The sequence below is a fragment of the Pantherophis guttatus genome, chromosome 7, assembly GCF_059756535.1.
Source record: "Pantherophis guttatus breed Tessera chromosome 7, ASM5975653v1, whole genome shotgun sequence".
Classification (NCBI taxonomy): Eukaryota; Metazoa; Chordata; class Lepidosauria; order Squamata; family Colubridae; genus Pantherophis; species Pantherophis guttatus.
Genome location: NC_142069.1, coordinates 20,818,462 through 20,844,382, shown reverse-complemented (window position 1 = coordinate 20,844,382; position 25,921 = coordinate 20,818,462). Strand labels below are relative to the sequence as shown.

The 25,921-nt window shown below is 38.6% G+C and overlaps 1 protein-coding gene across 3 annotated transcripts in view; it reads left to right on the top strand.

Moving 5' to 3' along the window:
- The window catches only part of PTN (pleiotrophin), a 114,608-nt gene that overhangs the window by 23,185 nt on the left and 65,502 nt on the right, over positions 1–25,921 (top strand). The window contains exon 2 of one of the 3 annotated variants that reach the window (XM_087873742.1): positions 12,186–12,241. The exons of the other annotated variants lie outside the window; for them this stretch is intronic. The gene's annotated coding sequence lies outside the window, so the exon portion shown is untranslated. The remainder of the gene's footprint in view (positions 1–12,185; positions 12,242–25,921) is intronic. 3 annotated transcript variants of the gene reach the window in all.

Below are 25,921 nucleotides of genomic sequence, written 5' to 3'. Positions count from 1 at the left end.
ATAGCTTGAAATATATCTATACTAGTCTCCCTTTATTTCTTTATCAGCAAATATATTTATTTCTTTATCAAATATTTATTTCTTTATCAGCAAATATAAATTTGATACAGACACACACACACACACACATCTTAGCATATTGGATCAGAAAAGCGTAATATTACTTATCATAGTACAATTGCTCATAACCATGGAGCTTTTCTAGAGTATTGTATTTTAAAATTTTACTTAATCAACTGTTAGCCCTACATGATAGATCATTCAGAAAACTGACTCCACTAGAAGATTAGAGCTATACTTGATGAATATAGACTCTAGTAACAGAATCTTGTAAGGATGATTGTGTTGTGCTCGCCGCATTCTTATAATCCAGGGAATTGGACAGTCTCCTCCAAATTATTTTGTTTCCCAGAACTTAAGTCCTCTTTGCTTATGCAACAGTTCTTAACTATTTCCTTCAAAGTCATCTTCCTGACTTTCTATATCTGATGGAGTCCAGGCTAGTAATAGTCACAGTTTCTCTTTAACATTCTAAACCAGGGGTATCAAACTTGTGTCATCATGGTGTTGTCACATGATGTATCGTGATTTTCCCCCCTTCACTAAACCGGGCATGGGCGTGGCCAGCTCATGATGCATCCGGCTTGTGGGCTGCGAGTTTGACAGCCCCATTCTAAAACAATAGTTTTTGGAGTTGAATGATATATGGAATATTTGCTGGGCAGCCTGCTGCCACCAAACCTGGCTCGGCCCAATTAGTTGTTGATCCTATTTTGCATGGGAGGAATACAATTCATTCTTATGACATTTGCTTTCGTTGGAAGTCTGAGGTCAAATTGGAATCCTCCATACCATGGCTACTTTTCATGTCAACACAATGCATTTCCCAGATGGGTCACTAATAACAGGGAAAAAAGCCATATCACAGAGCTATGCAGGTTTAAACAATTGTTCACTTTCATGAAGCTGAGCATTATAATTGGTTATTTGTAAGTGGAGATAAAGGTAAAAGTAAAGGTTCCCCTCGCACATATGTGCTAGTCGTTCCCAACTCTAGGGGGCGGTGCTCATCTCGTTTCAAAGCTGAAGAGCCAGCGCTGTCCAAAGATGTCTCCGTGGTCATGTGGCCAGCGTGACTAAACACCAAAGGTGCACAGAACTCTGTTACCTTTCCACCAAAGGTGCTCCCTATTTTTCTAGTTGTATTTTTTACGTGCTTTCGAACTGCTAGGTTGCCAGAAGCTGGGACAAGTAAGGGGAGCTCATCCCATTATGCAGCACTAGGGATTCGAACCACTGAACTGCCGACCTTTCGATTGACAAGCTCAGCGTCTTAGCCACTGAGTCACCGGGTCCCCTGTGGAGATGCCAGGAGTCAAATCCTGATAGCAAGGTTTCATCTCTACTACTGATCTTTAGCTTATACAGATTGGCCCAATTTCCTTCTTATAAACTAGCCATAGAGCTCAAGCTTTTCTGTTGCAGAGTTTATACTGCCTACTAGCCTGACTATTGGGAGTATTTGTCGAATGAGTGAAGTGCCTGGAAACCATTGGCTTTAGAGCAAGCCTGCCCTTTGGATGTCCCTGTCTGGCCTGTGTGAGATCAATCAGAAATTAGAAATCAAGTCTAAATAAGCATGCCATAGGGGCAGGGGAAGAAGCCGAGCAGGGTTCAGCTCTGGCAGTTGCCATGCCCTCCATCAGTTGGCTGTGGGAGTTGTGGGAGGATAAGGACAGTGCCTGCAGTGCTCACCCCTCACCTAGATCAGCCTGGGGAGTTGATGTGATGGAGTTTGAGGACATTAGATCAATAAAGAAGAATATTTGTTGTTCAGGATTGAAATGAGAAGTCCTTGGCTCTCTCTGAGCTTGGTTGTTTTCTCGCAGATGTTTCATTACCCAAACTAGGTAACATTAACTACTTATTAATTAACATGATTTATTAATTAACATGACTACTTCAGCTTCAACCACAATAATACACGAGCACACAATAGATACAAACTTAAGGTAAACCGTTCCAAACTCAATTGCAGAAAATATGACTTCAGCATTCAGTAGTGGAATGCACTACTGGACTCTGTGGTTACATCCCCCAAACCCCCTAATTTTAACTTTGGACTGTCTACTGTTAACCTCACCCATTCCTAAGAGACCTGTAAGGGGCGTGCATAAGCGCACCAACGTAACTACCGTCCATGTCCTACTGTCCCCATTTATACGTATCGATTTCGTGTATTCATAATCATGTTTATACTTTTATCTGTTATCTTATACATGTTTGACAAGCTAAATACATACATACATACATACATACATCATCAGTGCTAGTAAAGAGTGAGGTTTGTTTATTTTCTAGTGACTTGTCCTGTCAGTGTGGGTTCACTTCATCATTGTTCTTGATGAAGTCAACAATACCCAATCAAGGAATTGCCAAACCAGCTAATAGTAAATGGCCCAAACGAAGTGCCTCCAAGACCCCTCCCAACAACTTTTCCCAAGGTTTTTGTAACTTTAAACAATTGTTAAACGAACAATCATAAATCAAAATACCTCTATATGTATATGCGTGTGGGGTATTTTTACACTTAAGCAGTGTATAAGCAGTGTTTATGGGACAGTATCAAATGGCTGTATACTTTCTCATATGTCTCACCTTCAGATACTGCTTTTTCCTTCTCTGAAAAAACGGTTGTAGCAAACAGAGATTTTTTGTTTGTTTGTTTCTGGACAGTCTCTTCATACTCTGATTGTACCCTGGTAGTACAGCAGGCCCACCAATTCTGTCCTGGAAGTTCTTTTTTTTTTTTTTTTTGGATGCTGTTAAAGAATTCCTTATGGCTTGTCAGCCTTCATTTACCCCTTTAGTCTTCACATTTGCTCCTAGGCCTCTTTTAAATCTCCAATTTACATTCTTCTTGCCAAAGTTGCTCCTTTTCATTAACATCACTTGAGTTGGAGATCCAATTTCATTTCATAAGGGTACTTTTTCTGCCTGCATAAGTTTTGATACTTATTTATACCAAAGATTTGATGTCAAGAGGCTTTGTGGTTAAAGGTATGTGCCAATTTCATGACTGAGTTGGGCAGCTGTTTGAAAATCTCCATGGAAAGTTTAATCAAGGGGTTCCTTCTCGCGCTTTTAAACATAAAGCTAGGATATGCTTCTTGAGAGTCTTCAGAAGGGCTGCAAGGAGTATTCCCAAACCACTCAAATCAAAGTAGATTTTAAACACAGAAAATCCTAAAAAATTTTCATGACTGATGATAAATATATATATAATACTAACAACTGCTGCAGTGGCTATGCACCAGTGTCAAGTGGAAGAGTCAGTCCTGTTTCAAGATTTTTCTCTTTGCAAAGAGTCATTTGAATGAGCCACTGCAAAACACTTGCACGGAGGTGTTACTTTTAATGATCCATTTGTTTACAGCAGGGGTGTCAAACTCACAGTGTCACAGTGGCGTTATGTGACGTATTGGGACTTTTTTCCTCTTCATTAAACTGGGCATGGGCATGGCCAGTGTGTGATGCATCTGGCCTGCGGGCTGCGAGTTTGACTGCCCTGGTTTACAGCCTTGAAGTAGAAATGTGTCAGAGTTTGTTGCAAAATCAAATCCAGAAAGCACCCACAGGTAAACTGATTCAGCAGGATTCATCAACTTCTTATATACATATAACACATGAAGTAAATTTACAATACCAACAGCAGATTTCTTCTAACGTGGTAGCAGCTACAAGCAAAACACAAGCAGAGTACAGAAGACTAGTTTCAGTTCTAAGCACACACACACACAGCTGAGCAACGCTCAGCCTACTTCCACTTTCAGTTTCCAATTCAGCTCCCATTGGCTGATCTGTTGCCATGCCTATTCATTGGCTGACCTTGTTACCATGTCTTCCCAGTCATGAATATTCTGACAAAATGTATCTCTTTTCAAATATTGTTCACGATCTTGGTTGGTATAAGTTACATATTTTTATGATAGTGGAAACTTCACCTGCACATCTTAATTTGGCTGAGTATGTTGTGAATTAAATATTCAAAATTTACAGGCCAAATGAAAGAGAAAGAAGGACGATAGGAAAAAGAAACTAAAATTACCTAAAGTGAAAATACCCTCCATCAGACAGCTAGTAATTCTAGATCAATAAAAATAAAAAACAGGCACTAGAATATAAACGGTAGTGATCTAAATCCATTATGTGAATTTAAACAGATCTTTAGGAAGTGACAGTTGGATATAAATGGACGAAACTGCATATGTTCCAGAAGTTGAGAGTATCACATTACTGGTGTAACTCTGTCTCAGGAACTGATAATGATGTCTGGCATATGCAATAACATACAAGAGATTTTTGATTGATTGATTGACTAAATGCCATCAAATTGTTGACTCTTAACTACATAGATAGATTTTTTTCCGTAATGGTCTGCCTTTAACTTGGTCTTTTGGGTCTCCCAATGCTGCCCTGATTTGATCTAATTTTTTATTGCTTATAGGATTATCAAGGTCCAAGGTGAATAATCATTCTATGGTGTTTATGGCATTTCCCCCCCCCCCCCGTCTGACAATTAGGGCATATAAAAGAAGCAGGAGAAATTGGGGAGAGCTGTCAATCAGTGTGTTAACTATTTTAAGGGGGAGAAAAGAACTATCTGTCTACTTTGTCATGGCATGTATGATTTTATGTACTTCCTTAATCTTCTTCAGTCACTTTTTTTCCATTCTAAAGAATCCTAAACATTTTAACCTTTCTTTGTAAGGGAGGTGTATGACACATATATGCTTTGGCACTTGTCCCAGCTATAATTTATTTCATATATAAAGCCATACATAGAATTCTAGATGTGTATGTAGGATAGATTGACATATACTGTTGTCAGGGTTTTTTTTGGGCTCTTTCTTACTAATCTCTAGCATAACTTTTCCTTTTCACATCTGCTGTATACTGAGTTGAAATCTTCACTGGACTATCCACTCTGGCCCAGAAGTTAATTCTTATCCTTGATAGTTGCAGCTCAGACCTCATCAGTATATGTGGAGGTTGGGAATGTGTGTGCCTCAATACACGTAATTTTACCTTTGTTTACATATAGAACATCAATGTTTATCTACATTAAAGATTAAAAGACCCACAATTTTCTTCAAGAACTCTGAATTTCAGAGACATATGGGAAATAGTAGCTGATCTATCAGTGAAGTTATTTCTGGTAGTATTGTTTGCATTTTTTAAAAATTCCTTTTGTGAATTTATCTTATGTAGTATCTTACCCATATTCAATACAGTCGTCTATCTTGTGATGCATGGATGATATCTACATATTGAATGGAGTTGAATGGAGTTGCCTCCTGAAATCTTGCTTTTCTATTTTCATTTAATTTTATTCTAGCTTCATTGATGAAATGCCAGCCTGTTTTGATTTATGCACAGGAACCCTCTTTTTTGTTATCTTATATGTTATGTATACTACTAATACATCTGTCCAGGATCCAACCTCCCTTTTGGAGGTATGTGATCAAGGTGGTTGTGGAGCAGCTTCAGAGAACCTAGAGAGGAGCTGATTATTTGGATCTTTCTCAGTTGATTTCAGATGTAGGTAAGGAACAAAAACAGCACTGGTTGTACTTTTCAGTGGTCTCTGGTTTGGGGAGCATGGTGGTGTTGCATCTAGCTATACCTTATTTGATCTCTTGGTTTCAATACCATTGACCCTGGCATCCTTCTGGATTTATTCAGAGAACTATGGTAGGTGCCACAATTTTGTGCTGGTCCCCCAGGGTCAATTCCAGTTAATGATGATTGGGGAGGAGAGATCCTGCCCTTGGCCCCATATATGTGAGGTCCTGCAGGGGTTAGTGCTCTCTTCTGTTTGTGCTAAATGCAGTGGCACAAGCAATTATGTGTGTCCTGATAGAGCTCATATTACACCTCTGCTGTGCAAGTTGTATTAGTTATCGGTTTGTTCCTGGATCTAATTCAAGATGTTGGTGTTGATCCTTACAGTCCTTCATGGTGTGGGACCAGGAAATTTGAGAGACTATCTCTTCCCAATCTCAGCTGCCCATCTCACCAGATCTAGTAGAATGGGCATGCTATGGGTTCTGTCTAGAGAGCTACATTTGGCTGGGCCTAGACAGAAGGCTTTTTCTGCTGTGGGACTCTCATTATGAAATCTTCTCTTCCCAGAGATGAGGTCAACCTCATCATTCCTAAGCTTTCAAAGGTCCCTCAAGACCTGGCTATGCAAGCAGGGGATGAGTAAATTTGGGAGGTGACAGTGGGGAAATCCAAAATTTTTTACTACCAGTTCTGTGGGTGTGGCTTGGTGGCCGTGGTGTGGCTTGGTGGGCATGACTTGGTGGGTGTGGCAGGGGAAGGATACTGCAATATCCTCATTCCCTCCCCACTCTGGGGCCAGCCAGAGGTGGTATTTGCCGGTTCTCTGAACTACTCAAAATTTCTGCTATCGGTTCTCTAGAACCTGTCAGAACCTGCTGGATTTCATCCCTGGGAGGTGACTCCATTATTATTGCTAGCTCTCTGTTTATTATTTTTCTTTTATTGTTTAGTTCTGCTTTTACAGCTCTTTATTTTTTAAATACTTATTTAAATGATTTTAAGCAACAGTTGTTTCGTATTTATTGTTTTATTGGATTGTTGTAGCTGCCCAGTCACTTTCTGCAAAATGGGCAGGCATATAAATTTGAACAATAAATAAATAAATAAACTATTTTCCCCAATGTGATCTAGTCCTCTGTCTTCTATTTCTTTTACTAAGTTCCTTATTTTATTATTGTATTATATTGTATTATTGCTTTATTCCATATTTCTTGCAAATAAAATAGGTGGTTCAGAAGGGAGTAGGAGGTTTAAAGTAGAAGAGATTTGGAAAGAGGCCACATTTTCATTTCTGCTCAGTTTTTCCTGAAATGTTTTGAGTGCTCCAAATGCTCATTTGGGTTTATGATAAAATAACTCTCTTATGCAAACATTCTGAGATATTGGAAAGTAAACGAAAACATCAGGGAAATTAAAGGATTGCTGTTGGTGTTATTGGGAAAAAAAGCCCTCAGTTTTGACTGCGGACTATATTTTATTCTTATTTCCTCATTACTGGGTTTTCTTCTCAGATCATATAACTTCCTGCATGAAGTAATCTTTTCATCCTTCCCTCTGTTTCTTTCTCCTTTCCTTTCTCTTATGGTTTGCTCTTCCAGCAGAATTTTTTAACTGGGTCTCTTACTCTGTGATGAATGAGTTTCATTCATCTTTCTCTCTGGGGTTTTGTGAAAAGCTTTAGACTTCATTTGCTCCCATTTTTTTTAGCCTGCTATTCATTTCCATGGCAACAGGAAAAGAAGGGGGTGGCAGAGTGGGTGGCAATGTGGCCAGAGGTCAAGAGTGGCCACTTTATGAATTAAACTTTGGAATTCCATTAGAGATGGCACAATGTAACCTAGAGTAACTCTCTTTAAAAAAGTGGCTGTCCAAAGAATCAAACTAAGATGGAGTGAGGAGAGGAAGAGTGGAAACAGATCAATGAGAAGGAACGCAAGTCCTCACTGTCTCTGTCAGGATTATGTTTAGTGACTTAATAGAAGGGTGATTCATTGGTAGAATCATGTGCTGTGTTTCAGCAATCTCCTCCCAAGTCTGTTCATACCAGCAACGAACAGTTCTTTTGACATTCCACAAACTAATCTTATTCCTGCGGTCGATGATCCGTACAAAGCCTGGGCTCCAACTTTGGAAGTTGTCTGTCTGTGCATACGTAGAAGCCCTCGTCCAGGGGTGGGTTCTACTGACCTTTACTACCAGTTCGCAACAGGGCCATGCATGCATGCTTGCTTCGCTCACACACGCGCACACTCTTCTGCGCATGCACAGAAGATGACGTCGGGGTTGGTGGGCGACCAGTTTTACTACCAGTTCTATAGAACCGGTGCAAACCAGGGGCAACCCACCACTGCCCTCGTCTATTTTTTTCTTTCCTAAACTGAAGTTGAGTAATGATGAATAGAATAGAATAGAATAGAATAGAACAGAACAGAACAGAACAGAACAGAACAGAACAGAACAGAACAGAACAGAACAGAATAGAATAGAATAGAATAGAATAGAATAGAATAGAACTCTTTATTGGCCAACTGTGATTGGACACACAAGGAATTTGTCTTTGGTGCATATGCTCTCAGTGTACATAAAATAAAAGACATGTTCATCAAGAATCACAAGGTACAACACTTAATGATAGTCATAAGGTACAAATAAGCAATCAGGAAACAATATCAATATAAATCCTAAGGATACCAGTAACAAAGTTACAGTCAAAAGTGGAAGAAGATGGGTGGTGGGAATGATGAGAAGATTAATAGTAGTGCAGATTTAGTAAATAGTTAGACAGTGTTGAGGGAATTATTTGTTTAGCAAAGTGATGGCGTTCGGGGAAAAACTGTTCATGTGTCTAGTTATCTTAGTGTGCAGTGCTCTATAGTGTCGTTTTGAGGGTAAGAGTTGAAACGGTTTATGTCCAGGATGTGAGGGGTCTGTAAATATTTTCACAGCCCTCTTTTTGACTCGTGCAGTATACAGGTCCTCAATGGAAGGCAGGTTGGTGGCAATTGTTTTTTCTGCAGTTCTAATTATCCTCTGAAGTCTGTGTCTGTCTTGTTGGGTTGCAGAACCAAACCAGACAGTTATAGAGGTGCAGATGACAGACTCAATAATTCCTCTGTAGAACTATATCAGCAGCTCCTTGGGCAGAAGCAGTTGCTTCTGAGTTGAACAACCTAACAAAACCAAACTGGATAAATTTGCCCCATCCTTGAGTAGAAAAACTTGCTTTTCAGTTGTAGATTTAAAAAAAAAAAAGGGGGGGGGGAAAGACTGTCTCTTTCTCAAATACCAGCCCTTTTCACTGGCACAGTGACCTATTTTTTCTTCAGTGCAGAAGAACTGTTCTCTCATTCACCAGCATCTCTCTCTCTCTCTCTCTCTCTCTCTCAGGGATAAAGGGGAAATATCTCTGACTTAACTGTTCTCTTTCTTAATTTAAAAAGTGTAATAGTTGTTCGTGTGTCTCAGACTGCTTCTTGGCTTTATTTTTTTTTAAAAAAAATTCTCTCATTCTAATGGAGAAAAGATAGTCTCCTAATTTACATCCCATCCTCATTTCAGGGCATGGTAGAACAGTATTTATAGAAGAGAATATGTGTAGTTCAGGGTTGAGCCATTGTGCCCTTGGTGCTCTCTGACCTTGGTGGTTTTCTTGCAGATGCCTCCTTACCAACCTAGGTAACATCAACAGATGCTAGAAGCAGCGTTGGGTTTCACATATTCTTACCACCAGTTCACCGCATGCATGCACGCTCGCTCGCTCACTCGTGCCTTCCACACATGCACTTTGCTCATGCGCGCCTTCCATGCATGCGCCCAGCCTCGAAAACGTGGCTAAATAGGACAGCATTACATCCTTGGGCAATTGCTGCTACCAGTTTGCCTGAACTGGCTGAATACCATCTCTGGCTAGAAGGGAGTGGGAGTTTGCTTCTAATGGAATAGCTATCATGCCATTCTTTATCCATGAGAACAGAAGATCCTTTGGAACAATATTCACCTTGATAAGCACTAGAAGCAGAAGTGGAAGATGGACAGCTGTATTCCTTCTTTAGAAAGAAAAAAAAAATTGTTTTTTGCATTATGGCAATATAAAACAAATCTTTTTTTTTAAAAAAAAATATTGAATATGGAATTATTCTCTCCGGCTTTTAGAAGATGATTACAAGTTTTTAATATTCCAAATTACGGTTTTATTCATGGGTGCTTTGATTAGCTGTCTCATCCATTAGAATTCATATAGGTAATCAACTCATACTTTGTTTTATACGTGCTTAGAATGATTCATTATGTGAAGATTGAGAATGGGGGACGATGCATGTTTTACCTTCCCAGCCCTTCATGCAACGGCTAAACTGAGCCTGTATAACATCAGTATTTCTGTGCGGTCTTTATGAGTACAAGTTAGAGGTGAGGATTTTAAAAGGATCCAGAGAGAACTCTTCCAGTTTTAACCGTGTGTTTTGACAGCAGCTATCTATTTTGCTTAGCATGAATGTTGACTATGTTTTTCCTTAATCCCATTGTAGTTGGAAGTCATGGCATCTTCTGGTTGGAGATGGTTCCTTATGATGGAATTCAAAGGGATTTGCCAAAAGCAGGACATTGGATTGGAAAAAGAAACATGGGGGAACGATGTATTGTGATGTGGATGTATCAAAAAATATTCATGTATGGTACGCAGTTCAAGTTCAGAGAGCAAGCTGCAAAAAGAAGGCTGTTTGTTGGATATATTTCATAGCTGTGAATTTCTCAGAAGCTCTTCTATATTAAACAACAACAATAGTTTAAAAGATTATTTTTTCAGATAATCTTTCAACTGATCTAGAAATATTTAAAATGGTTTTAGAGAGAGTGTATAAAAGTGAATGGCTTGAGTTATGGAATCTATCCAATGAATATGAAGTTGAAGTCTGGCTATTTGAAGATGATAAGAACAATGTATGATGGAAATAAGGCATTGTGAGGATAAATGCTATATTTACCAAAAGGGAATAAGACAATTTATTTAATGTATAGACAGATAAATGTATAAGGAACTTACGGTCACAACTGAAATGTATCATTTGTACACACATATTGAAGATGTATGTGTTTAACCTTATTGGTAAATATGTACATACTTCCTTATGCAGATGGCAGCATGTTGCTGTCCGAGAACTTGAATGATTTTCAGCGAATGTTATATTTAATGATGCCACAGGGAGTGTGCACCTGAGGATTAATGTATCAAAGTCCAAGGTAATTGTGTTTGACAAGGCAAATGGAGTGAATGATTGCAAGCTATAAATAAATGGAGAAAAAATGGAGCAGGTAGATGAATTTGTATATCTTGGAAGAATGTTTACTGAAGTGGGAGAATGGATGGAGAAACCTTAAGATCTGCAAACGCTGATAGTAAAATAGTTGACGGCATGAGGTCTGTTGGAGAAATGAATGAATTTCAAAAGCTATGAAGATGGCTGTGCTATGAAGAGCCTGCTTCTGCCCACTGTGCTATGTGAAAGTCAGGGCTGGGTTGAGAAAACATAAAAGTAAATGAAAATGCATTGTGATTGGGTACTTAAGAAATGCATGTGGTTAAAAAAAGGCCAAAGCCAAGAACGAATGGCTTTTAAGAAACAGGGATGAAATACAAATGTGAGTTACCAGGAGGAAAGAAATAAATTAAAGTTCTTTGGCGGGGGTGGGGGGGGGAGAGAGAGAGAGAGAGAGAGACAGAGACAGAGAGACACACAGAGAGAGACAGAGAGAGAGAGAGACAGAGAGGCACACACACAGAGAGAAAATCAATGAGAATTGAATTGCAAAGCAAGTTTATGCACGATGAGCGTGTGAAAGGGTTAAGAGGAAAGGGAAGGCTGAGAAAATTAATAAAATGCTCCAAAAGAGGTAAGAATTTTATAAAATAATGTTTGAGTCGGTGTATGGAAGTGGTGAAAGCAAAGATGCTTTACAAGATAGAAAGTTATGGAGAAATGTAGTGAATGGTGTTAATATCAATTAGACAAGTATAATTTCTTATCATTCCTATTTGATATAGTTTTTTAAAGAAATTGATTACTATTGATAGATTTGATAACAATTTCTTACTTGATTTCCATCCATCTTTGTGTACAATAGTTATTTTGAACAGGTATAATGTGATGGTCAGGTATACGTATATGTAGAAAAAGGATAGGGGCTAAAATCACGGGATACGTTTAGAGTATCTTGAATTCAGAGACTGGGTTTTATCTCACAAGGTCATTATTCTATGTCTCACTTCTGCCTGCCGCTGAAGAGGAGAATCCCAATTCATATAGGCAATCAATTCATGCTTCATTTTTGCATGTTTAAAATGTGATGATTTGCTATGTCAAGATTGAGAATGGGGGATGATGCACATTTTTAACTTATTTGCCCTTCATTCAGTGACTAAACTCTTTTTTTATAACTCTGTGGTCCCTATTTGGGATAGAGTCAGGAAGACTGGATGAAGCTGAGCATTTACTGGCTGGATACCCTTCCTGACACCTACGCAGAGTTCACAGCAAATATTTTTTTTCTTTGCGTCCTAGGAGAGAGAAACATCTGCTGCTACCTAGGATCGAACTCTCAACCTTCTGAGTGGGAAGTGAGGAACTTTAGCAGTATGCCACCATACTGCTCTCATGACTAAACTGAGCCTATATAACTGCAGTTTTTCTACACAGTCTTGACAAGCACAGAGCAAATCAAATTAGAGGTGAAGATTTTACGTCCCAAACATGTATAGCAGGATTGTTGTTTCACAGTTTGTCTATGAGCTGAGCGGCTGGGAGAATCTCTATTCTTTGACACAAATAGATGGTTAACTTCTTTGGTGGCCTTTCATGGATAGAAACAGATCTCTCTTAATGTCTTTTCTGCTTTAATGTTTTATACTATAGCCCGCCCAGAGTTGTTGGGTAGGAAATGGGTGGCAAATAATTTTAACAAACAAACAAACAAACAAACAAACAAACAAACAAACAAACAAACATCTACTGAACAAGATTAATTACATCAAACATTAGTCCTTGTTTTGGTTTTTGATGATTATCCCTATATGTTAACAAATTAAACCTTTTTCTTCTCTTTCTATTAAATAAATTGCTGGCTTTCAAAAGAGAGCCAAACACAATAGATTTCCATTCCTCAGCACAAAGCTGTATGAATGTCCATGGTACCAATCCTTGAAGATTTTGTTTGGATATTTCCAAGCAAATCAACCTGAGCGGCCCTTCTTGAATTAGTGCACACATTGAGTTGCAATTAGTTTTCCTCAATATGGCGTAATGCTATAATTTCAACTTCAGCGATTCCCAGCTACAATTTAAGGGGTTGCAGCTCCCAAGTCAACACACTCGAAAGATGCTCTGTTGGAAAGGTTGTATCAGATTTTGCATGACTCTGAATGTTGTTTTTAGCTTAAACTAATAAACGGATATATGCATTTGAATGTTACCTACATTGAAATAATGATTGCAAACGAAGGCAGAAAGCGAACAAAAGAAATATGTGAAACAGATACAAATCAATAAAATACATCTATAATATACAGCTGATGTCTTGAGGCACATGTTTCATATTGCCTAAAATCTAGGACTCAACCTCTGGAGAATTCACTTGCAGTTTTTTTTTTACAGCTTTCTGATATTCTTTTCTTCCATTATAAAAATGCATTCAAGACAGTGGATGGTGTAAAACAGGGGTGAAATGCTCCCAGTTCAGACCGGATCATCCGATCCGGTAGCGATGGAGACAGGTGGTTCGGAGAACTGGTAGCAAAAATCCCTGCTCCCCCCCCATTGCCCAGCTGAGCCGTGCAATCATCAGAGGCTTCTTTTAAAAAAAATTTAAAAGCATTTTTTCTACAACCTCTTTGGCCGAAAAAATGCTTTTAAAAGTAAAAAAAAAAAGCCTCTGATGATCGCGCGGCTCAGCTGGGATCATCAGAGGCTTTAAAAAAAAAAAAGCTTCTGCCGATCAGGCAAGTCAGCTGGGATCACCAGAGGCTTTTAAAAGCATTTTTTTCACAACCTCTTCAGCCGAAAAAGTTGTAGAAAATATGGTTTTAAAAGTAAAAAAAAAAAGTTGGCCACGCCCACTCAGTCATATTACCCCACCACCACCACCACCACCAAGCCACGCCCACAAAACCGGTAGTAACAAATTTTACATTTCACCACTGGTGTAAAATGTTATAATAAAACAAATCAAAACTAAGTAAAATTAAAAAAAGGGAGCAATAGGACAAATAATTAAAAAAAAAAAAAAAAACCAGAGCCAGCATTTTAAATTAGACTAATAAAAAAAAAATCCATTTATGATAGGTCCTTGGTGCTCTCTGATCTTGGTTGTTTTCTTGCAGCTATTTCGTTATCCAAACTAATCATGGTCTAATCATTTGATGCCACAGCCCTTCTCACATCCATAGACCCAGAATTAGCCAAAGAATCCATGACAATACTGCTCCACAGAAAAAATCAACCTAGCCAAATATACCAAGATTGAAACACCCAGAATCATGGATCTTAGTAACCTCTGCCTAACCACGTTTTTCAGTTCGATGGGCAAACCTATCAACAAATGGAATCAGGACTCATAGCGGAAGTTGTATTGCAACGCCAAGAACATTCTCATGCATGCAGCCCAACACCTTCACCATAATAAAAAAAAAAGACCAACTAGAAAACACACCCAACACCATCAATATCAACTTTTTTAAAAAATTAAACATTTTATAGATATATAGATAATAGAAGATATGATGAACAACCAAAATATGTTGCTAATATAATGAAAAATACAAAAGAGTAACTGAGTGACGTTCAAATAAACTAGAAATATACCCATAAAGTATTAATGTAGAAGCAGTTCAATCCTTTAATGTGTTATTAAGTCTAGCCATATAGACTATTACTCTTTCTCCTCAGTTTTAATTCAGCATATTTCAGAACAATAATATTTATATAATAAACCTAAATTCTTAATATTCTGTTATTTTGATGCCGTAGAATCATGACTATAGGTAAGTGGATATTCCATCAATGTTAATTACAATTTCAGATATTAATGTTACAAGCATTATGAATATTTAACCTTTCTTTCAAATTAAATATAACAGAAACAGGACCATTCTCCTCCCATGTTCCCACCTGCAATCATACAGCAAATGTTCCTTGGCTATATCTTTTGTGCCCATAATGTTGTTTTCAATTCATCCTGAAATGAGATCATCCTTAGCTATTATTCATTTATACACCCACACAAAGACATATTATACAGAATACACACAGTGGCATACATACAAATACTGTATCTATACACAGATATATTACAAATATAATCTAAAGTTTGGCATTACATAAAATAATTTAACAAAGAAATGGATAAATAGTAAAACATTTAACACTCAAACTAATTGATGTGTATTAAAAATCTTTGCTTGTACAGCCATCATTGATTACTTGACTGTCACTGCTGTAATTTTATGATGTTTATCTGTGAGCAAAATTTTAACTTATACCAGTTGTCTTTCCCTTTACGTTGGTACCACCCAGTGATTATCAGAAACTGAATAAAATCTGCTGTACTTTGCCATGGATTTTTAATTAAGGCAAAATCAGGTAACCAACAATTGGTTTAATGAAGTACCTCTTGGCCTTTTCAGATTGGTGCAGACTGTCAATCCTTTCCCATTTCTGATCAGGTTTTTTTTAAAAAAAATCAATTTGACTGTTGTCTTTTTAAAGAACTCTTTATGATGGCAGTCTTGGGCTAGTGATCTTTCAAATTTGAACAAACGTGATACAGTTTTTGAATACATGAATCTTTGCTAACTCTGTTCCGGCCGCAAATAGCTTTGTGCCATAAATATATCTATCCATATGATGAGCACATATTGTCATTTTGGTAGAAGTAGCATATGGCGGCAACTGATAAATTTAACCAGTGGCTTGGAAGAACTGCACAACAATGCTAGACAGCTCAGCTGGCAGGGCCATTAAGCCCTTGTTTGGTTAGTCCAAGATTGAAGTCGTATAGCAGTAAAACCACTTGATCCCTGTCCCTGCTTCCTTATATGGGGGAATCTGGTCTGCATTTATTGCCTGTATAAAAAGATCACGTCGAAAAAAAAATCCCGAATGGAATTGCTGATTGAGACTCGGCTAATTGTTGTGCCTGTGAAATTTTTATAAACTTATTCATTGCCAATTATAACTGAACAAAAGAAGAAGATCTCAGGAAGGCGACAACTCAGAGTCTTCATAAAGACTTCATAATGAAGAGAGAGGACAGCAAAGCTGGAAGATCAGCCTATCACTTGCCTGCATGTGACAGAACTATTAGGCTATGAGTCAGAACATAGATAATAGAGGAAAGAATGGGATTGGCCAGGAGGGCTGTTCATTTCATGTTCACTTAAAAGGGGTGGGGAGCGCTTGTTGTTAGTTGTGAAGTGGTGTCCGACCCATCGTGACCCCATGAACAATGTTCCTCCAGGCTTTTCTGTCCTCTACCATCCTCTGGAGTCCATTTAAACTCACACCTACTGCTACAGTGACTCCATCCAGCCACCTTGTTTTCTGCTGTCCCCTTCTTCTTTTGCCCTCAATCTTTCCCAGCATTAGGCTTTTCTCCAGTGAGTCCTTCCTTCTCATTAAGTGGCCAAAGTATTTGAGTTTCATCTTCAGGACCTGGCCTTCTAAAGCACTATAACTCAGCAATTGGGAAAAGTCATGCAAGCATTTTTGAAATTCCAGGTTTGGGATGATGTCTTCCTTGGGCTTTTTACATTCTGAGACCAATGGCAAATAGAAGGAACATGACAGTTTAGCTCTTTCCCTCTTCCCAGTTTCTATTTCAATCCGATCTCCCTTTGAATTCCCCTGAGAATATAATCAATCAATCGATCAATATAATCGAAGAGCCAGCGCTGTCTGAAGACATCTCCGTGGTCATGTGGCTGGCATGACTAAACATCAAAGGCGCATGGAATGCTGTTACTTTCCCACCAAAGGTGGTCTCTATTTTTCTACTTGCATTTTTTACATGCTTTCAAACTGCTAGGTTGGCAGAAGCTGGGAAGAGTAACGGGCGCTCACCCCGTTACGCAGCACTAGGGATTTGAACCGCTGAACTTCCGACCTTTCAATCAACAAGCTCAGTGTCTTAGGCCCTGCGTCCCAATCAAATGAGATTGTCATCACGAACAAGAATTTCTTAGATGTAAATTCTCAGGTAAATTCTTAGTTGATGGCAAAATTGTTTTCAGGGAGTGCTCACAAATACTTCCTCATTGAACTGGCTTAATATATCAAATAATTGCAACATTTTCATTAATATCTTGGTTGGATAGATGGAGGGAATGGAGTATCAAATTTGGAGTTAACACAAAACTAAGCGGGATAACAAACATGGCAGAAAACAAAATATTCAAGATTACCTTAACAGATTAAAGTGGGCTGAAATGACAAAATGAAATGTAGCAGACAAACATAAATAAATATACAAGCATAATATACACAATTTAGTCATAAGAAAAATGTCTTAGAATTATAGTCACCGTCAAATTGAATAGGAATTAATAGTGCACTGTGCTTGCCAAAAGCATGGTGCTGTTTTAAGCGCTTCAACAAGAGTCTAGTTTTCAAATCAGGGGAAGCAAACGCTTTCTCTCTTATCTCGAGCCCTGTATTCAGTTTTGGACATCACACTTTAAAAAGCATTGGAAGAGGTTCTAGAAAGGGTAGTGAATATGATCAAGGGATAAATAAGTAAGTCAATCAATAAAAAAATGAAGAGCGATTGAAGTTTTCTCCTTACTTTTCTGTTTTTCTTCTTGTTCTTATGTTTTATTCCAATGATGGCTAACCTTTGTGCCATCGCGTGCCAGGAGGGGGGTCGGGGAGGTTTGCGCGCATGCCCACACCCATAATTCTATGTGCCCCGCCCTGCACATGCATGCACAACCCCCCTCCTCCTGCTCCTGGTACGCGATAACCCGTTAGGCCTGTTTAGGCCTGTTAGGACTCTCTAGGAGTCTCTGGAGGCTGGGGACAGCAAAAAAGTCACTTCCTGTCCAACCGGGAGATGGGAAATGGGCCATTTCAGACCTCTGGAGGGACTCCAAGGGGGTGGGGAAGGCTGTTTTCACCCTCCCCAGATGCATAGAGAAGATCTGGAGCCAGGTGAGAAAGAAAAATGGGCTTTCCCCACCCCCCAGGCCCTCCGGAGGCAGGAAATAGCCTGTTTCCTTACTTCTGGTGGGCCCAGAAGGCCCGAAAATCAGCTGGCCAGCACACACATGCACGCGTACCATAGGTTCACCATCATGTTCCTATTCCATTTCTTTGTCCTCGTTGGTCTCTCTTTTCACCTCTCCTCACTTTATTGTGTTTTTCACCTCTCATTTTCTTCCTTGCAGCTTTCCTCTGATACATCTTTTATTCATCTCTCACTGACTTTCTGTTGTTGTTTTGTTGTATTTTCCTTGTTGTCACTTTCTTCTCTTCCCCTCCATTGTCTGCCTCCCAATCTTCCCTCTCATCATAATTTCTGCTCCCCGCTAGTGTCTCCTTTCACTTGAATCTTGTTGCCAACTTAAAAGAAACTGGTATCTCCTTTAATTCTTCTGTCTCTTCTCTCCCCCCTCACCTTTCCATTTCCCACACTTTCTCTTTCTTTCTCTTCCATTGCTTACACTCTCCATTTGATCTTCCCCCTTTTTAAATTACTTTGTGCCTGATGTTCATGTACTGTATCTATTCATCTTTGCATGCCTTTTTTTATTTTTTCCTGAACTTCACTTCCTTCTTCTTTTATATTTCTTCCTAAACTTCACTTCCTTCTTCTGTTTTCTTTCTGGTTTCATTTCTTTTGCCCCAATCCCACCTCCACGTCCCAGCCTTTTAGCTTTTTGTAACTTTTTGTAATCCCTTCCAACCTAAATTGTTTCTGAACAAACCCTCTGCCATTCCCTTATTAGACAGAGACATATTTTTGTAGGAAGTGGTATGGAACATCACAGTTGAAAATGTCTGTAAACTATTTCCAATTCATGAAGAGGGAGGAAAGAAGCCAAAGAAAAGAAACAAAAATGGCCTTTTTAACATTACACTGATGGTACTTTTATAGCATGCTGCGTGTAATGATGGCAGAATTTAATTAAATGAACATATGAGTGAAAAGTAATCATAACACCATTTATTTTTAGACAGCAGCAATCATCCACCGAGAGACATACAGACACCTTAATGTGTGAGGTACAGAAGAGAATATAGCATTCAATGCAAAAGTGAAATATGTCTAGAAATGGAGTAAATTTGATGCATGGGTTTAAACAGAGTTGGCTAATATAAGTAAAAGAAAGAGGCAGAAATAGAATATATAAAAAAGAAATAAGCTTCAACTCAAAACTAAAATGATTAAAGTTTCATTTTCTAAATAAATGTTAGAAACAAATAGAAGAAAAAGAATATAGAAGTTAGAAACAAATAGAAGAAAACATCTTATCTATAGCTCAGTATTATAGTATTTCTTTATTTAATGTAACTAACCCCAAATATACAATTTTAATCTGCATCTACGGTGACTAAATTGAACAATGGATAGGGCTCCTATTCTCCTTACATCAGGGGTGTGCAACTTTGGCAACTTTAAGACTTGTGGACTTCAACTCCCAAAATTGCCCAGCCAGTATGGGGAATTATGGATGCTGAAGTCCACAAGTCTTAAAGTTGCCAAGGTTAGACACCCTTGCCTTTCATAGAAAAGGTGATTTCAACAGGGTACTTTTACATAAAATACCATTTTACAGAAAAACACCATTTTCTATATACACTGCTCAAAAAAATAAAGGGAACACAAGCAGAAGACATCCGAGATCTGAATGAATGAAATAGCCTTATTAAATACTTTGTTCGTTACATACAGTAGTTTTGTGTTCCCTTTAGTTGTTTGAGCAGTGTATACACTACTGTATGTAAAGAACAAAGTATTTAATAAGGCTATTTCATTCATTCAGATCTCGGATGTCTTCTGCTTGTGTTCCCTTTATTTTTTTGAGCAGTATATATATATTTAAGGGTGTTGGAATCCTGCTCTTTGGTCTTCCCCTCTGGTCTAAAGTGCCAGGGCTTTGTGATAGCCCTAGGATGAATGACTTGCACTAAACTACGGTACCTCAGATGGTTTTGTGAAGATAATATGGAGCAATATTTGTCCATGGTTGGATCTGCTTTGTGGAAACATAAGATAGTTGGTTGTAGATGTCTGCTTTAGTACAAATAATGAGATCAGATTGATTTAGGCACTTGCAACCCCAAAGAAAGTACGTTCTCCTATGTGAGCTTCCCTAAATTCAAAAGGACTTGTTCTTTAGCCAATATAATTGTAAATATAGAATTTCAGCCTCAACTCATGCTTTCAACATTTTTTTTTCTTACATAATCTATTGAAACGGCAAGGTGCGTGTCTCACAAGCCAATAAGCCACAACATAATGAGCTGAGGTTAAACTAACCAGGTTTAGTAAAATTGTGTGACTGAAACCACTCAAACTTTAACTGGTGGAGGAAATTTAGCTTGTTGCGTGGATTACGTCATTATGTTAAACCATAATCTGATTAATTTGGTTATGTGAAGACAGTTATTTAGGATTGGTTAACTATGCTTTAATATTTAAAAGAGTTTTGGACACAGTCATTAAGAATGGATGGCCTACTTCAAACACAACAATAAATAAAAGCATTGTTTGCTTTTGGACATAGTATGAACATATCTTTATGTCTTAGAGTTATTTAAAAACTGAGCTACTGTGGCTCGGTTAAAGATACAGAACAGTTCTTACACAACTTTAAATCTATTGGGCAGTGGCTTCTGAGCTGAAGGCATGCTCTTTTGATGTTATGCGTGCATGAACAATAAAATAAGAGAAGTACAGATAATTAAACATGCCAAAAATTAAAATGCAGAGCTTTAAGAATAACTAAGAGCATGGCTTCCTGAAGTTAGTTAAAGAATGTTAATAAGCATCCTTAAATACTGGACTTTCCATTGCAACTTAGCTAGCTTATGCTTTCTGGTAGCCTTGAAAGGAAAAATGAAATATATACTTGGCTATGAGTTTCCTGGAACACAGATGGAATAAAAATGAATTGAAACATATGCTTCTTCTATGCCACTGAAGGAACAATGACACTTCTTTAATCTCTGTTAATAATATCTTCCTTCATAAAATGTTTTATTACCTTACTTTTTTACCTACACCCCATAATTTCTTTTTACATCTATACTATTGACTGCTACATTTCACACTATTTTATGATAGTTATTTTAATTTGTTCAACACAATTCATAGAACAGTATTAAAAACAATTTAAAGCAATAAACACATAAAATGCTGCTTAAAATGTGTTTTCAGGCCTTTTATTATGCCAAGGAGGTAACGTATTCCCAATTGTAGAAGACACTTGACCTGAAATCACTGTTAGATTACCTTAGTGAGCAGGAAGTGTTCATTTAGAAGAAACTGGTGTTTTATTTTTTAAAAGCAATTTAAGCATTATTGGTAATACAGCATAATGGAACAATGTTGAGGGGGAGGAATTAAATGAATCTCTTTCTTTCAGCAATGGTAATAATTGGTTAATGAAAAAATAAGGTTGTTCATTTAATTACATTCACTCTCAATCTTAAAAGATTTCTAAGAGTGGCTGAATTACCAGATTCCTGTTTCCTTGGCCTTAAGACATTATACAGCAGCAATAAAACTAACCACAATAAAAATGGCTGCAAATAAGGTATACGAGGGATCCAACTATAATGTTGCTGTATATAGGTCCAGTACTCTTCAACATCTTCATCATGAGTTGGACGAGGGGATAGATGGGGAAGTCATCAAATTTGCAGATGACACCAAGCTGGCAGGAATAGCCAACACTCCAGAAGATAGGCGTAAGATACAGAAGGATCTTGACATCTAGTTTAATGAAAAGAAGGACTAGGGGAGACATGATAGCAGTGTTCCAATATCTCAGGGGTTGCCACAAAGAAGAGGGAGTCAAGCTATTCTCCAAAGCACCTGAGGGTAGGACAAGAAGCAATGGGTGGAAACTAATCAAGGAGAGAAGCAACTTACAACTAAGGAGGAATTTCCTGACAGTTAGAACAATTAATCAGTGGAACAATTTTCCTCCAGAAGTTGTGAATGCTCCAACAGTGGAAATTTTAAAGAAGATGTTGGATAACCATTTGTCTGAAGTAGTGTAGGATTTCCTAAGCAGGGGGTTGGACTAGAAGACCTCCCTTCCAACTTTGTTATTCTATTCTATTCTGTTCCGTTCCGTTCCGTTCCGTTCCGTTCCATTCCATTCCATTCTATTCTATTCTTATATAATCCAATTAGATGACTGAAGTTTACCCAATGCCTTTCTATCATTTTCAAATTTCTTGATCTTTATAATTCTATTCCATATACACACTTCTTTAGCAGCAGGTAGCAACATCTGGTTGGCCTAGGATGATCTTAAGTTAAACATTGTTGGCCCTAGTTAGAACTTAGATGAGAGACCACCATAAAATTTCTGGACTTTGGATCAGAAAATTCAAGAAGAAAGTAGTGGCACGCTACTTCTACACTGCTATCTAGAAAACTATATGAAGATGTTCACATAATAAATAAAAATCAAACTTGAAGGAAACTTTACCCTATATGTTGATTATTACTCAAGAATGTGAGGTTCCCTAATTATCAGATCAAAGCATTAAAGTTGTTTACTAATCACAATGATACAAAATGATGAAATTTGTTGTGATCCATGCTCCACTATTTGTGTTGTCTACAAGTTCATTATGGATAAAATTTCCACTGCCTCTTTGTCCCGCCACTGTCTATGTGCCAAAGATACTGTAGTATTTGGCAAATAAGGAACAGATATGAAACCTCAAGCCCAAGGAAAGAGTAGCCAAAACACCTGTGTATTACAAAGGGATTCAGTATTGCAGTTGTCCTCAATGGAATTACATGTACAGGTACATGCATAATGAGAATCATACAGTGAGGTACCTCAAGGTTGTCTCTTGGGCACAGTGCTCTTCAATATCTTCATAAATGATCTAGATCAGGGGTGTCAAACACACATTGTCACAGCCATGTCACGTGACATAACGGGACTTTTTCCCCTTCGCGTGGGTGTGGAGAGCGCATGACGCAGGCTGGGAGTTTGACAGCCCTGATCTAAATGAGGGGATTGAAGGGGCACTCATTAAATTTGCAGATGACATTAAGCTGGTTAGGTATTGCTAACACCTTGGAAGGTAGACTCAAGATTCAGAAGTATTTTGACAGATTTGAATATTGGGCCCTAGCCAACAAGATTCAATTCAGTAGTGGGAAAAGTAAGATTCTACACTTAGGCAGGGAAAACCAAACACACAGATCCAGAGTATACAAAACCTGGCTCAACAGTAGTATCAGAGGGATCTAAGTGTCCTGATGGACCATCACTTAAGTATGAGCCAGGTTATACCTGTAGCCAGGTATGCTACAGCTGCCAACAAAGAGATAGCATTAAGATCACAAGACATGATAGTACTGCTCTATACTGCAATAGTAAGGCCACACTTGGAATACTGCATCCAGTTCTGGTCACCACAATACAAAAAAGAAAAAGATGCTAAGGCCCTAGAAAGAGTGCAGAGAAGAGCAAAAAGATAAGGAGTTTGGAGCAGAGGTGAAATCCAAAAATTTTCCTTACTGGTTCTGTGGGCGTGGCTTGGTGGGCATGGCAGGGGAAGGATATTGCAAAATCTCCATTCCCACCCCACTCCAGGGGAAGGATATTGCAAAATCTCCATTCCCACCCCACTCTGGGACCAGCCAGAGATTGTGTTTGCCAGTTCTCTGAACTACTCAAAATTTCTGCTACCAGTTCTCCAGAACCTACTGGATTTCACCCCTGGTTTTGAGGCTAATTTATACATTGAAACTCTAAGGGAAGTAGCAGCCTAACAAAGAGAAAGGTTAGGGGATGATAGATGGAAGATGATGGTCAACTTCGAATACTTGAAGGAATCTCACAGGGAAGAGGGGATTGATTTATTTTCCAAAGCACTTGAGGACAAGATATGAAGCAATGGGTAGACATTAGTCAAATGGAGATCCAGCCTGGAACAGGGTAGAAAACTGCTGATAATGAGAGTAATTAGTTAATGGAACAGCTTGCCCCCTGAAGTTGTGGATGCTCCATTGCTGGAGGTTTTCAAGAAAACTTTGGCCAACCATTTGTCCAGTATGAAACAAGCCTTAGGCAGTGGGTTGGACTAGAAGACCTTCAAGGCCCCTTCCAGCCCTTTGATTTTATTACTTACATAACTGCACACATATTCACAGCTCAAATTTTCTGTGTCCTCCTATACCCAGAACTGTTTTGTAAGCATGATTTTCTCAATCTTCACCATAAAGCTACTCATGTAAATTGCTTATATCTGTTGAGAATGGGCAAAGAGAATGAGAGATAGGGACTGTTATCACATGCCTGGCAGGAAGCCTTGATACAGAATGTGTGAATAGCTACAAATGTAAGTACTCGTTAAAGAAAGAGTGGCTTTTGAGGTGGTGGGACAGCAAGATATGGCATGGGAACATAGAATTACCTCCTCCCACCAGCATGACTTTATCTCTCACCCCCCCTCCCCCAATAGGCTTACCAGCTATAAATGCTCAAAGGAAAGCTTTGAAACAAGGTTCTTTTATTCCTGTCAATCATCACTAGAACTTTGAGAGGAAGAGTACAGGATGGTATGAAAAGATGGAAACAAATTACAAACTTTTTCAGAATAACCCAACCTGTGTTTGCTCTCTGCAGCCTTTGCTCAAAAGAATCACCATGGCAAAGGGGTTGGGCACATCACCCTAATGAAAGTGAAGGGTCCAAGATATGGTCCATTAGAACATGAATGGTATAGAATCGTGATGGCGAACCTATGGCATGTGCGCTCTCTATGGGCACGCGAGCTGTCGTCCCAGCTCAGCTTTCCCACGTATGTGCGCTTGCCTCCTGCCAGCCAGCTGGTTTTTGGGTCTCTGCCGTGCACACATACATGGGGGGGCAGGGCACGGGCGGACCCTCCGCACATGCATGTATGGGAGCACATGTGGGGGAGTTGTGTGCTCATGCACGGGGGTGGAGCATGTGCAGGGGGCCACATCCTCATGAGTGGGGGCAGGGCGCATACACAGGACCATGCACGCATTGCATTTAAATGGTTTGGACACACACATGCGCATTCACGCACACACACTTTGGGCACTCGGTCCGGAAAAGGTTAGCCACCACTGGTATAGAAGAAATTGATGATCATATAGAAAGCCCATAGATTTCCACACAGACTCCAGTTCTATTTATTTACTTACTTACTTACTTACTTACTTACTTACTTACTTACTTACTTACTTATTTATTTATTGGTTCAATTTATATGCCGCCCTTTCTCCAGAGACTCAGGGCAGCTCACAACGCATTAAGCAACAGCCTTCATACTTTTGTATATACCTGCTTAGTAGGGCTTTTGGGGGACCCTAAGTGGTGTTCTCTCTATAAATCAGTGGTTTCTCTTATATCAATTCACATTTTTTAAAGGTGTCTTTAAATATTGGTAAGAAATGAACTTCAAATGGCAGACTGATGAATGAAATACAGTTGCATGTATTCCACATGCGAAGAAACAATAAGAGAAATCAAGATAATTCTAAAACCATATGAAGATTAAGTACTACTTCTTAAGATCAGGCTTCATTCCTTCCTTCATATTATTTGCTCCCTTTCAAATTGCAAAGGTGATATTATACTAAAAAGTTAACATTTGCTCATGACAATTAAAAGAAGCCCAGGAAATAAACTAATATTGGATTATATCTTCTGCTATATTAGATTATATTACTGTTACGTGCGCCAATGTTTACATATGGATAATTACAGGTAGAAACATCCAGGGATAGTTCATTTGAAAAATACTAACTATTCAAAGATCATTTACTGGAAAATATATACTGGAAAATACATAAGAAAAACCTTCCTTGGTGAAATCAAAAGCAAATTTTGTTTTTGAGTCCAGCATTTTGTTTTTCAGCCATATGGCCTCTGGGATGTTCACTCAAGCAGGAGGGGAGAGCTATCTCCTTCTTATTCTATTCCCTTGCAACTAGTATTTGGAGGAAAAAATATACTTCAAATGTGGTATTTAAGTAGTAAATGAACAATATATATTTTTGAGAATTGAGGAATGAC